At 41.5% G+C, this 14,062-nt stretch overlaps 1 protein-coding gene across 2 annotated transcripts in view; it reads right to left on the bottom strand.

The window, feature by feature from the left end:
- Nucleotides 1-13,080, bottom strand: part of csk (C-terminal Src kinase) — a 157,084-nt gene extending 144,004 nt beyond the window's left edge. Inside the window, exon 1 of one of the 2 annotated variants that reach the window (XM_068015464.1) lies at nt 12,976-13,080. The gene's annotated coding sequence lies outside the window, so the exon portion shown is untranslated. The remainder of the gene's footprint in view (nt 1-12,975) is intronic. The other variant, XM_068015465.1, reaches the window with a different exon arrangement.
- Between the last annotated feature and the right edge of the window lie 982 nt (nt 13,081-14,062).

Raw genomic sequence — 14,062 nt, 5'->3', positions numbered from 1 at the left:
CTGCTCTTGGCAAAACTTCTCACACTAGTATGTTCAAGCAGGGTTCACTTGACAGCCAGTTGAAGTGCAAACCTGGCTGTTGCACCCCCCCCCCCCCGCCCCCCCACCCCACCCCACCCCCACATAGCCCAGAAGGCAAAGCAGAACGTCTCTGGTCTGTCTGGCTTAACAGTTTACCTTAACTTTAGATTGAAGGAAAATACACAAGTTACAGCTGGAGTAAAATATTCTTGTTTTCCCAGTCCTAAAGGAATTATAATTAGTGCATTATAAAATACAGATGACTGGAGTAGAAAGGTTATAATTTGTTGGGAGGTTGATATAGCATCAGGAACCTAGAATAAATTGCAGCCTCATGAATCACTCTAAACCACCTTTAACATTACACTATAATCGTAATAAAATTTAAACCATGTTGATGGTTTAATAGCGAAGGAATTATACTGAACACTAACGGGCTATTGAAATGTCATTACTGCAATCAAACATTGAGATTCTTCGCAGCAGACAAGACTAAAATAATCTGAGGCACATTTCATAACCATTATACACTGAAAAGGTTCATGAGAAAGTAGGAGTGAATTTCAGTTTACAAATGTTATCCACACCGTAAAGCAGTATTACACACCTATGATCAAATATTCGTATCTATGACACAATCACAGCGCTATGTGCAATTTCATTTTATTGTTAGTGATTAGCATAACAGACACTGATCACCAGTATGCTTGCTGCTAACGCATTAACTCTACAAAGAATCCCTCCCTATTTTCTGGCTGATGGTAAATGAAACATTGCTTTAGAGAAGAACTAAGAGCTGAGTTCCGAAGAAGGGTCACTGACCCGAAACGTTAACTCTGCTTCTCTTTCCACAGATGCTGCCAGACCTGCTGAGTGGTTCCAGCATTTCTTGTTTTTATTTCAGATTTCCAGCATCCGCAGTATTTTGCTTTTATTTAACTAAGAGCCTATGATGCATTACAATCAAACCTTCAACAAGCATAATTAAGGAAATCATGGTGCCCTTCACTGAGACACTGTATGCGTTTATCTTTGCTTCAAGTTACAACCCTGTAGAAAAAGTGGGAAAGAACTGTTTATCATGCTTAAATGTCTGCATATAGGGGTACAGCTTAAAAATGCAGGACCCCAAATAGTAACGTACAAGGCTACAAAAAAAGAGTTTTGTATCACAAATACATCAGTGAATTACAGTGCTTTACAATAAGAGTACTTTGTGATACTAGCAGATTTAGTAGATGTTGCTCCTATTAGTCTGATATAGGCAACACATCTTAATCATTGCAGCTATCTAAACATGCTAGCAATATCTCACACACAACTGTGTAACTTTTATTGTACTGTATTGAAATTCTGCCTTGATGGAACACTTCAAGCTGTTTGTGTCATGTCTATTTGAAATGTCAACTAGTCAGTTGTGTAGTGTGCCCCACGGTTCTAGACTGCTCGATTGACAACAGATTGGCATCCTCAAGCTTAAAATTACAATTGAAGAACATCCAAACAGCCAATGTAATTTCTGGAAAATATCACATGGCCACAAGTAGCGATTGTGATTCAAAGCTAGCCCTTCTCTCCCCACCCCACACCCCAATGGAGATTTTTCTTTCCCTCCACCCCACATGAGCCACCCTTACCCATGTTAAGCCTTATATTGAGAACAGACATGCAATGAATAGCCTATCAGGCATGTAGCATTAACTGGACCCCAGATGAGAATTACCTAGATCAAGGAATGCAGGTAAAATCCCTTCCTGTACCTGGAAATCAATCAATATTCATGACCTTTGACCCTCAAGACAGGGAAGCTGGTAAGCAATGTATGATTTATGCTGGAAGGATCCAGTTCCCAGTCTCTCTATGTAAGTTGATGAAATTTTTGCACACAACAGTTCTGTGCATTGTCAAAAAATGGGCTTAAATATTTTAAAACTCACTTTGCAAAATGTTTAATCTCTAATATTATTCAGTGCAACATGTACAAAACTAAACCAAGAAGCAATTCTCATTCACAGAATAACATCTTGTGATGGATTAAAAAGATAAAAGATCTTTTTAGATAACATCTTACTCATCCTCAGGACATCCCAAGCATGTCACATACAATTAATGACTCTGGTAAGCAAGTCCACTCTTCAGTCGTATTAGACGAGACACCAGGAGAACTCTCTTGTTTCTGCTCGAATGGCGCCACGGGATCTTTCACAGACACCTGAAGGCAAATTGGGCCTCAGTTTCGCAACTCATCCAAAAAGACAGCACCTTTGACAATGCAACATTCTCTCAGCACTGCACTGAAATGTCAACCTGGATTATGTGCTCAAATCCTAAATTTATCAGACAGATTAGATTTACTCCATTTTCTGCCTTTCAGATTACTGCACATTTCAATCTGTGTCACAACCAAAGAGATCGCAACAGGACAGAAAGAATACATTTTGCCTGATTAATAACTTGTTGGGCGGTTTGGATGTTCTATGAATGAGAAGGTTGGCCTAACAGAAGATTCTGCACTTCAATATTCACTGCAAATTCAGAAAATCCCAAAAAACTGTTTGTATTTGACATAGAAAATTGAAAAAGGGGGTGGAGTGGACTTTAACAAACCAGTCTTTTTTTTTGGGGGGGGGGGGGGAGGAGGGAGAAAAATTATGAATCTGAACAGAAGGAACCTAATGCAAGCAGAACAAATTAAACACATTCAAGTTGTTTACTGCTAGCTATACCTTTTAGCAAAATGATGCAATATCCATACTTCAATGAACAATGACACCCGCCCCATCAAAACAAGTTCACAAATGTTGAAGTACTAGTCAAAGGTTCATTCTTGCTTTGAAAAATGCAAATATAGACAAGACAGTGAACAATGCAAGCAATACAAATCTTAGCAAGACATTTACATATAAAAGGTGAAAGGAAACATCAGATACAGCACAACAGAAAACTGCACAATTACAGCACTGAAGTGTTTCATAAAGCATGAACTGCTAATTTATCAAGGGTGCAGGTACCCAAGAAAAAACCTCTACAAGTGCGTGAGATTAATGACAAATATTAAGGGAGTTGATGAAACTTGTGGTAACCAGTGCACAATTTGCAAATGACATTAAGCCATTTCTGAAAGAGGTACGGTTTTTATTATTCATTCCCGGGACGTAGGTGTCGCTGGCAAACCTGGAATTTATTGCACATCCCTGGATGCCCCAATTTGATACAAGTAGGTGGCCTGCTAGACCACATCAGAGGGCAGTTAAGAGTCACCCACTTTGGTGTGGGATTGGAGTTGCATATAGGACAAACGAGCCAGGATGCAAGTCAACCAATTAGGTTCTTACAATAATCAGATAGTTTGATCACCCTTTGTTACGTGCCGATTAAAAAAAAAAACTGGAAATAAAAGTCCAAGTAAACTGAACTCAAATTCTGAAACTGCCACAGTGGGATCTGAACTCATTCTCTGGATTATCAAATGAGTAATTTAAGCACTACGCTACTACACTCAAAGTAGATAAGATGACCAAAAGCCTATCAAATCAAAACCGGAGATGAATGCTCGATCGTCTTGCAGCGTAGGTACATGCTGCCTGGATTACTGTCAAATCTGCAAAACCTAAGCTATATCAAACAGTCCACGAAAACAAAACAAAAAATCACTATATTTCTTTTCCAAACCAGCACTAAATATTGCAGAAAGACAATATTTAAAAGTACTAAATAACTGAATCAGCAACATTTACTGCATAATGGTTGCACATATCTTAGAGAGCCTCTCCAGCAAACACTACAAAATTTTCTTTACACTATCTTTAAAAGCACTCAAGTTGGCATTTGTATACCACCAAAAAGAATTATTAAACTGAGGAAGGCAAAACCTTACAGCATTAAGCTGTTGGGGACAATAGAGAAATTCAAAAGAGAATCCAATGTGGAAAGTTAATTGGGACAAACCAAAGTAGAAAGAGAGAGGGGAAGAAAAAGAGAAAGATTTGCATTTAGAAAGCACTTTTCACAACCACTGAACATCTCAAAGTGCAATACAGCCTATGAAATACTTTTTGAAGTGTAGTCACTGCTGTAATGCAGGAAACGCGGGAGCTGGTATGTATATAGCAAACTCCCACGGACAGCAATTGGATAATGACTAGATAATCTGTTTCTGTGATGTTGATTTGAGGGATAAATATTGGCCAGGACACCGGGAATAACTAACTCCCTTGCTCTTCATTTCCATTTTGTTCCCATCAAGAATTAAGCTAATATGATTCCTTGAATGCAAGCTTTAGCGTTGTAACAGACATATATTAGATGAAAAGGGCAAATGATAGGCAAGCATGTCAATTTGATTTAACTTTTGAACTCCAAAATGAGAGCTGCTGAAAAATGAGGGGAAAGCAACCAATCACAGGGTTTTCAGATACGTCAGGGAGGGGGATAAGAAAGGAGGGGGAGTGGCAATTTTGGTCAAGGAAACTATTACAGTGGTGAGGAGGGATGATATGTTGGGAGGTTCATCAAATGAGGCATGTGGATTGAGCTAAGGAACAAAAAAAAGGGACAATCGCACTGCTGGGAGTGTACTATAGACCCCCAGTCAGAGGGATATAGAAGAGCAGATATGTAAGCAAATGTCTGAGAAGTGCAAGGACAATAGGGCAGTAATAGTACTGGATTTTAATTACCCCAATATTAACTGGGATAGTTTTAGTTTGAAAGGAATTGAGGGAACAGAATTCTTGAGGTGCAGTTAGGAAATCTTTTTTGCCCAGTATGTACCAAGTCCAACAAGAGAGGGTGCAGTTTTAGACTTAGTTTTAGGAAATGAAGATGGGCAGGTGGAAGGAGTGGCAATGGGAGAGCATTATGGTGGTAGTGATATTAATTCAGTCAGTTTTAACATAATTATGGAAAAAGGACAAGGATAGAATAGGAGTTAAGAGTTCTCAATTGGGGCAAGGTCAATTTTACGAAACTGAGGGGTGATTTAGCGAAAGTGGTCTGGAAAAAGCTACCTGAAGGTAAATCAGTGTCAGAGCAGTGAGAAGCATTCAAAGGGGAGATTCAAGGGGCTCAAAGTAAACATGTTTCCATGGAGAAAAAGGGTGAGATGGCCAAATCTAGAGCCCCATGGATGTCAAGGATCTTACAGGGTAAGATAAGGAAGAAAAGGAAAGCTTATGTCCGACACCCAGAACTCAATACTACAGAAAGCAGAGAGGAGTGGAGGGGTGAAATCAAAAAGGAAATTAGGAAAGCAAAGAGAGGGCATGAAAGAATATTGGCAAGCAAAATCAAGATGAACCCAAAGATGTTTTATCAATACATTAAGAGTAAGAGGATAAGGAGAGAGTAGGGCCCATAAAAGACCAAAAAGGTAACCTATGTGTTGGGGTGGATGATTTTGGTATTGTTCTTTATGAATACTTTGCATCTGTCTTCACAAAAGAGGGGGACGATGCAGATACTGTAGTTAAAGAAGAAGAGTGCGAAGCATTGGATGTGATCAACATGAGAGAGGACGTATTAATGGGATTAGCATCCGTGAAAGTTGATAAATCACCATGGCCAGATGAAATGTACCCTAGGTTTTTAAAAGAAGCGAGAGGGGAAATAGCAGAAGGTCTGAACATCATTTTCCAGTCCTCACTGGATACAGGTATGGTGCCAACGGATTGGAGAACTGCTAACGCTCTACCTCTCTTCAAAAAGGAAGCGAGGGATAGACCAAATAATCACAGGCCAGTCAGTCTAACTTCAGTAAGGCACATGTTAATCAAGGACAGTCAGCATGGATTTGTTAAGGGAAGATCTTGATTGACTAACTTAATCGAATTTTTTGAAGTAATAAGGAAGACAGATGAGGGTAGTGTAGTTTATGTGGTCTAAATGGATTTTAGCAAGGCTTTTGACAAGGTTCCACATGGCAGATTGGTTAAAAAATTAAAATCCCATGGGATCCAGGAAAATGCAACAAGGTGGATACAAAATTGGCTCAGTGACAGGAAACAAAGGATAATTGTTGACGGGTGTTTTTGCGACTGGAGGGCTGTTTCCATTGGCATTCCGCAGGGCTCAGTACTGGGTCCTGCTTTTTGTGGTATTTAACAACGACTTGGACGTAACTGTAGGAGGCATGATCAAGAAGTTGCAGACGACACAAATTGGCCATGTGGTAAACAGCGAGGACAGCTGTAGGAAGATATTAATGGTCTGGTCAGACGGGCAGAAAAGTGGCAAATGGAATTCAACCTGGAGAAGTACGAGGTGATGCATTTGGGGAGGTCAAACAAGGCAAAGGAATACACAATTACTGGGAAAATACTGATCAGTGCAGAGGAAGTGAGGGACCATAGAGTGAATGTCCACAGATCCCTGAAGGTAGCAGGACAGGTCGATAAGGTGGTTAAGAAGGCATAAGGAATCCTTTCTTTTTTAGCCGAGGTAAAGAATATAAGAGCAGGGAGGTTGCGCTGGAACTGTACAACTTGAATACTGTGTGCACAGTTCTGGTCACCTCATTACAGAAAGGATGCCAACTGCACGAGAGAGGATACAGAAGAGATTTACGAGGATGTTGCCAGAACTGGAAAAATGCAGCTGTGAGGAAAGATTGGATAGGCAGGGGTTGTTCTCCTTGGAACTGAGAAGGCAGAGGGGAGACTGGAATGAAATGTACAAAATTTTGAGGGGCCTGGATAGAGTGGAGGTGAAGGGCCTATTCACCTTAGCAGAGGGGTCAGTGACAAGGGGGCATAGATTTAAAGTGATTGGTAGAAAAATTAGAGGGGAGATAAGCAAAATCTTTTTTACCCAGAGGGTGGTGGGGGTTTGGAACTCACTGCCTGAAAGGGTAGTTGAGGCAGAAACCCTCAACTCATTCAAAAGGAGTCTGGATACACACCTCAAGTGCAGTAATCTGCAGGGCTACGGACCAAATGCTGGAAGGTGGGATTAGAATAGGTGGATCATTTTTCGGCCGGCACAGACACGATGGGCCAAGTGGCCTCTTTCTGTGCCTTAAACTTTCTATGATTCTGTAAATACATTAAAATTCACACTTCGGTACAATGCTCAATTTGGACAGATTTTCATATCAGTTCCCAGATTACACAACGTCATTATCAACATCAGCAAAGCAAAACAGCATCAATGTACGCATGGCTGAGCTCTCGAGGTTGCTCTGTCAGCTATTGTGACACCCAAGGTGAGTAATTTAAAAAAAGCAAACTATATGGAGATGCCAGAAATGATAACAATGTTCACCCATGCATCTTAGATGCTCATTACAATACTTCAATTACCAGCAAGATATCTGCATAGAGTTGAAGAAAATTTGGAACACAATAGATCTTGGTGCCATACATGGCACATTCTGCACAAGTCAATTTACTCACTTATGATCTCACAGAAATACAAATATTCTTTGGAAGTTAAATGCTATATTTTAAGCAGTTTCAATACAACATGTTGCATTGCTGCACAAATGTATGGTCATGCACAAACTGTGTAGTCAAGTGTAACCTTCAGGCAAGAATGGCTGATCAGACATACTTACGAAATCACGAATGAACATGCTGCTGCCTGAAAAATTTTAATCAAGACCAAACCAACTGCACAGCTCACGTTGCAGCAACTTACAAATAAATGTTGCTCCGAAGAGTACACAGCACAAACTGCAGGGTTTTAGGTTTTCTGAAAGGAGGCGTAAATCTAAGTTGAAAACACAAAATGCTGGAAAACTCCCTCCATCTTGAAAGATCATCGACCTGAAACACGAACTCTGTTTCTCACTCCATAGATGCTGCCTGACCTGCTGAGTGTTCCCAGAATTTTCTGTTTTTCTGGTTAAGATTTGAGTACTCACTTCCATACTTACTCAAAAGAAAACAAGCATTTTTAATGGTTTCCAGTGCATGCAAATTACCAATAATCCAGAATTAAAGGTGAGAAAAAATGTTGCAGACTGTAAACATCCTCTGTTACTGGAGACAACTTAGTTTAGAATCAAAAGCAACAAAAGCACTATTATAACCTATCATCACCTCAGCCTATACCTGTAAAAGTGACAGACCAAAGATTTCTCCATTTTAACTAGAATGCAAGAGAAAATTGACATTATATCTCAGCCACCCAAATTCAGTTACAACATAGTAAAAGCACCTGATCACCATTACACACCTATGATCATACGACAGAGGCTAATTTTGCCTATTCTGAAACTTATGATTCCACTTCTTGAGAGCAAATAGCCCCTTTGCCTTAAAGTACACCTAGAGTATATAAAAAAAGGTACATTTAGGTAAACTTTACACCAGATTCAAAATGGTTCAGAGCTCAATCACTCTTGAAATATACAATCAAATTCCAGTTACTGTGCAACTTCTACATAGATTCATACTTTTAGCCTTCTCAATGTTCACATTAAGAATTCTGGACAAAATAATTTCAGAGCAGCTTTGTTCAAACATTATTCTGCACCATAAAGCAAACATTTACAGAACAGACAGAAATAAACAGATGAATATTGGCAGAGGATAAGTCACATACTAGTATAGAATATAAGAGCAGGGAGGTTCTGATGGAGCTGTACAAAACGCTAGTTAGGCCACAGCTGGAGTCCTGTGTACAGTTCTGATCGCAACACTATATGAAGGATGTGATTGCACTGGAGAAGGTGCAGAGGATGTTGCCTGGGCTGGAGCATTTCAGCTAGGAAGAGAGACTGGATAGGCTAGGGTTGTTTTCCTCAGAGCAGAGAAGGCTGAGGGGAGACCTGACTGAGGTATACAAAATTATGAGGGGCATTGATAGGTTAGAAAGGAAGAAACTTTTTCCCTTAGTGGAGGTGTCAATAACCAGGGGCATAGATTTAAGGAAAGGGTAGGAGGTTTAGAGGGGATTTGAGGAAAATATTTTTCACCTAGAGGGTGGTTGGAATCTGGAACACACTGCCTGAAGGGGTGGTCGAGGCAGGTACCCTCAACATTTAAATAGTATGAGCGCTTGAAACGCCACAGCACACAAGGCTACAGGTCAAGTGCTGGAAAATAGGATTAGAATATTTATTTATTTAGAGATACAGCACTGAAACAGACCCTTCAGCCCACCAAGTCTGTGCTGACCATCAACCACCCATTTATACTATTCCTACACTAATCCCATATTCCTCCCATATCCCCACCTGTCCCTATTCTCCCCTAACACCTACCTATACTAGGGGCAATCTATAATGGCCAATTTACCTATCAACCTGCAAGTCTTTGGTGGTGGGAGGAAACCGGAGCACCCGGCGAAAACCCACGCAGACACAGGGAGAACTTGCAAACGCCGCACAGGCAGTACCCAGAATTGAACCCGGGTCACTGGAGCTGTGAGGCTGCGGTGCTAACCACTGCGCCGCCCAATAGATAGGTGCTTGATGGCCGGCACGGACACGACAGCCGAAGGGCCAGTTTCTGTGCTGTATAACTCTAATGTCCATAGATCGCTCAAAGTTGCCACCCAAGTTGATAGGGTTGTTAAGAAGGTGTATGGTGTGTTGGCTTTCATTAACAGGGGGATTGAGTTTAAGAGCCGCGAGGTTATGCTGCAGCTCTATAAGGCCCTGGTTCAACCACACTTGGAATATTGTGTTCAGTTCTGGTCGCCTCATTATAGGAAGGATGTGCAAGTTTTAGAGAGGGTGCAGAGGAGATTTACTAGGATGCTGCCTGGACTGGAGGGCATGTCCTACGAAGAACGATTGAGGGAGCTAGGGCTTTTCTCATTGGAGCCAAGAAGGATGAGAGGTGACTTGATAAGAGGGGTACAAGATGATGAGAGGCATAGATAGAGTGGATAGTCAGAGACTTTTTCCCAGGGTGGAAAGGGCTATCACCAGGGGGCATAATTTTAAGGTGATTGGAGGAAGGTTTCGGGGAGATGTCAGAGGTAGGTTCTTTACACAGAGAGTGGTGGGTGCGTGGAATGCGCTGCCAGCCGTGGTAGTAGAAGCAGATACATTGGGGGCATTTAAGCGACTCTTGGATAGGTACATGGATGATAGTAGAATGAAGGGTAGGTAGTTACTTAGATCTTACAGTAGGTTAAAGGTTCGGCACAACATCGTGGGCCGAAGGGCCTGTACTGTGCTGTACTGTTCTATGACTCTAAATGCAACTTTTTTTCTTTGCTAAGCACAATTTTTAAATTTCTCTGAAATGCCATTTCACCATCAGCTCTTTGCAAGCTTGAAAATGCTAAGAGCATTCAGACGTTGGTGAGTAGAACTCTCCACTTCAATGCTTTAGGCTCATATGGTTTTACAAGACAAGGCAGAGCCAATAGTACAACTCAAATCTACCAGCCCCACATCATTATTGGAAAATATGTTTCAGACGTGAACAGTCAACGCTTCTGCTGCTGATGAGAATGCACACGAAAAATCATTCTGCAACACGACTGCACAATTCAGAAGGCATTCAAACAAATTCATAGAGCCTTGTTCCCATTAGATCTCTAAAATTTTGCAATCTAAATAAGGTTCAAGGTTCATAAATTATTGTGCAGCTAATGAGCTATGCATTTCAACATTTAGTACTGATACGGCAGGCACATGTCTCTTACTTGAATTGGGAATTCATAAGATGAAATTCAGTTGAGATTCAAAGCATTTCTTTGATTATTCAAGGAAAATTTCAGCATTAGCAGTATACAGGCCGTTTGTGTGGAAGTCACATATAGCCAGATCAAAAGAGGAGCATGGGGAGACTTAAGGGATGTTCAAAATTCTGAAGATTTTAACAGAGTAAATAAAGAAAAGCTGTTTTCACTGATAGGAAGTTTTTGGATACTAAAGGAATGAGAGATTTGGAGATAATTCAGGAAGGTGGAGTTGAAGTAGATCAGCCATGATAGTATTGAATGGCAGAGCAAGCTCAAAGGGCAAAATGGCCGAGTCCTGTTCCTATTTCTAATGTTATGTAATCAGAAAATATTTAAGATAACAAAAGAACCAGAGGGGAGATCTTTTATACAGAGTTGTTTTGATCTGAAACGCACTGCCTGAAAGGGCAGTGGAAACAGATTCATTAGTAACTTTCAAAATAGTTGATAGATAAATACTTGAAGGGAAAAATGTTACAGGACTATGGGAGTGGGACTAAATTGCTCTTTCAAAAGAGTTTGCACAGGAATGATGGGTCAAATCACCTCCTGTATTATATCTAATGATTCTATGATCAAGTTCTACTCAACTGGGTTACAAATATGGCCAACTTTAATGCACCTTAAGAGTAATCACACACTTAAAGAGCAAACAATTCAAAAAGAAAATGTATGCAAATATTATGAAAAAATGCATTACCAGAAACAGTAATTGAATTTCCAATCACAACATTTAAGAGGGAATCACATTAATATCTTTTTTCTTGTTTAAGGCCACAGGGAAGAGACTCTGATATGGAGTTGGCACAATTATGTCCGGCAGAATGGTCTCCGATCTGCTTAAATGTATAACTCTTCGGTATGAAATTCCACTGCGAACGTTTGCTCCAAGTTGACAGTTCCAGATTCAACAAACTGCACATTTGGTGAATCTTGAATGGAGGAGCCCTGAGAAAAAGGGTCATTAAAAACTAACCTCTCAATTAACTATCAACTTCAGTTCACATATTCCCTGCTGAAAGTATCAGGGTTACTAGGTGGGTCTGTCAAGTTACATCAATGTAGTTTAGAAACTGCATACCCTCCCTGCCTACAAATGCTTGAGAAACATAGACTTGTACAGCACAGGAGGCAGCCATTGCATAAAACACATTTGGACTGGCTATTTATGAGCAACCAAAATCAAATCCTACCACCATGCTCTCTCTCCCTCTTGCCCTCCATTTTTCTGCTTTGAATATTCACCCAATTTTCTTTCAAACTTGTAATGGTCTCTGCCTCAAAACTATAACAACTTTAGCCAAAGAAAACGCAGAACCTCTCTCTCAATGAGAAATTTAAACTAATAACCTGTTCATCATTAACTCCCTAACAGAAAATAGTCTTGCCCTTTGAAACGCTTCATAATTCTAACAACCTCTTAGACTTCTCTGCTCCAGTGGAAACGTTAGTACCTCAAATTTATTTACAACTATAGTGCCCTACGGTTTGCATCAACCTGCTGAACCAACGTTCAAGCTCACGACAGCCTCAATGGTCTTTCTATAGTGCCCCAACCAAAACCACAAAGTATAAATTTATCATGACCTCTTTTTAGTCTATATTACAACGGAGATGAGACCACAAACAAAAAAAGTACCTAATTTTGCCAGTAAAGTATTTTGGGACATCCAGAGGTCATGAAAGGCACTAAAGACATGCAAGTCTTTTTAATGCCTCAGATTACATAATGCAAGAACGCTGGGGGGTTTTTTCCCCCAGAATGATACGATCTACCTTTAATGCACTTAATAATACGGAAATATTTATCAGGGTAAAAAGGGGGAAACTGACTTTGCAACTTCACAATTGGGATAAAAGCTGATCATTCCTTCATAAAGAAATTGCACATTAATGAAAATGAGCTCGAGATGACACAATAAAAAAGTTAGGAGATGCAGGAAAGGAAATTTTAATGTCCTTATTATTTTGCACAGAGATGGGCGGCCGCTGCCTGACACAGAAAGATGTCCTGGACCAAGCTGCAGTGGCTGGGTGAGAGGGGCAGGAGGAGCTTGCTGACCTCCACCAGGGTGGGGGGGCCTACAAACACTCACCTACCCCCCCGTGCACTTCCTGATAACTGCGGGCCGCAGGAGTCCCTCCCACCCTCTCACTCACACAGCAGGCCTCAGGTAACCCATTACAGCCCGGCTCTAAGGGACGGCCCGGGCATGAAGTACCACTCGGTGGCCCAAGGCCTCGCCTGTCAACTAAACCATAGACTGACTGAGAGAAAGCACTTGTTAACGAGCTTCGCTCCCTCGAACTCACCGTCACCATTAACCCCCCCCACGGCCGCCGCTTCGCTCCAGCTTCACTCTCTCCTTCACTCCGCACAACAACCCGGGCGCAGCTCTGGGTGGGATCTCGCCCCGGCGCCAGCCAATCAAAGCCGCGCTCGGCCCACCTCGCTTTCCCAACCATTGGACGCCGCCGATTTGATTGACGCTCCGCCCGTCCACTGCGACCTCGGATTTTTTTTCGCTTCGCCACCGCTCCACCAATCGATTGTCGGCCAATCGTTTCCTGCCAATCCTGATTGGTAGCCGCTAGAGCCAATCAAGTCACCGCGCTGGGCTCGCCGCACCATGGGCTGAGGATGGTGAGCCGTCCCGCCAATCGCTACTAAGCTCCGCTCGCACTTGCCAATGAGCGTAGAGGAGAGGCGCGATTGAAAAAAAGGGCAACAGTGTCACCCAATAACTCACCAATCAGGGATTGACTCCACAGTTGCTGCGAAGGCGGGAAAATCGAAATTATGAATTAAAAATATTACAGACTAACCAGCTTCAGAATGCAATAATACCACCAAAAGATTTATCTAATCCTCAGTACTTTATTCAGGCAAAAGCACTGGCAAAAAAGTGAACATGTTGGAATACAGTAAAATGAAAAGACTGGTTAATGTTTTGGGTGCCCAAATTTGCTAAACCCAATCCGGAGACATACAGGTTAACGTTTCAGGTCTGTGACCTTTTATCAACTGTTACATTACTGGGGACATACAGGGTGGGGTATGCTTCACAACCACTGACCACCTCTAGGCGCTTACCCATTGTCTCTCGAGACAAGGAGGCCAAAGAAACAGTGTGGGAGCACAGCATCCAAACCCACATATACACACAAAGGCACTAATATAAAAGCAAAATACTTCAGCTGCTGGAAATCTGAAACAAAAGCAGAAAATGCTGGAAATACTCAGCAGGTCAGGCAGCATCTGTGCAGAGAGAAACAGAGTTAACATTCTAGGCCAGTGACCCTTTGTCAGAGCTGGGAAGATTAGAAATGGTTTTGATGAAAAGTCACTCCCGAATTGTTGCCACTCCTACTGAGTGTTTCCAGCATTTTCTGATGTTCT

Source organism: Heterodontus francisci, chromosome 35 (assembly GCF_036365525.1).
Source record: "Heterodontus francisci isolate sHetFra1 chromosome 35, sHetFra1.hap1, whole genome shotgun sequence".
Taxonomy (NCBI): Eukaryota; Metazoa; Chordata; class Chondrichthyes; order Heterodontiformes; family Heterodontidae; genus Heterodontus; species Heterodontus francisci.
This window is presented reverse-complemented; position numbering and strand designations above follow the sequence as displayed.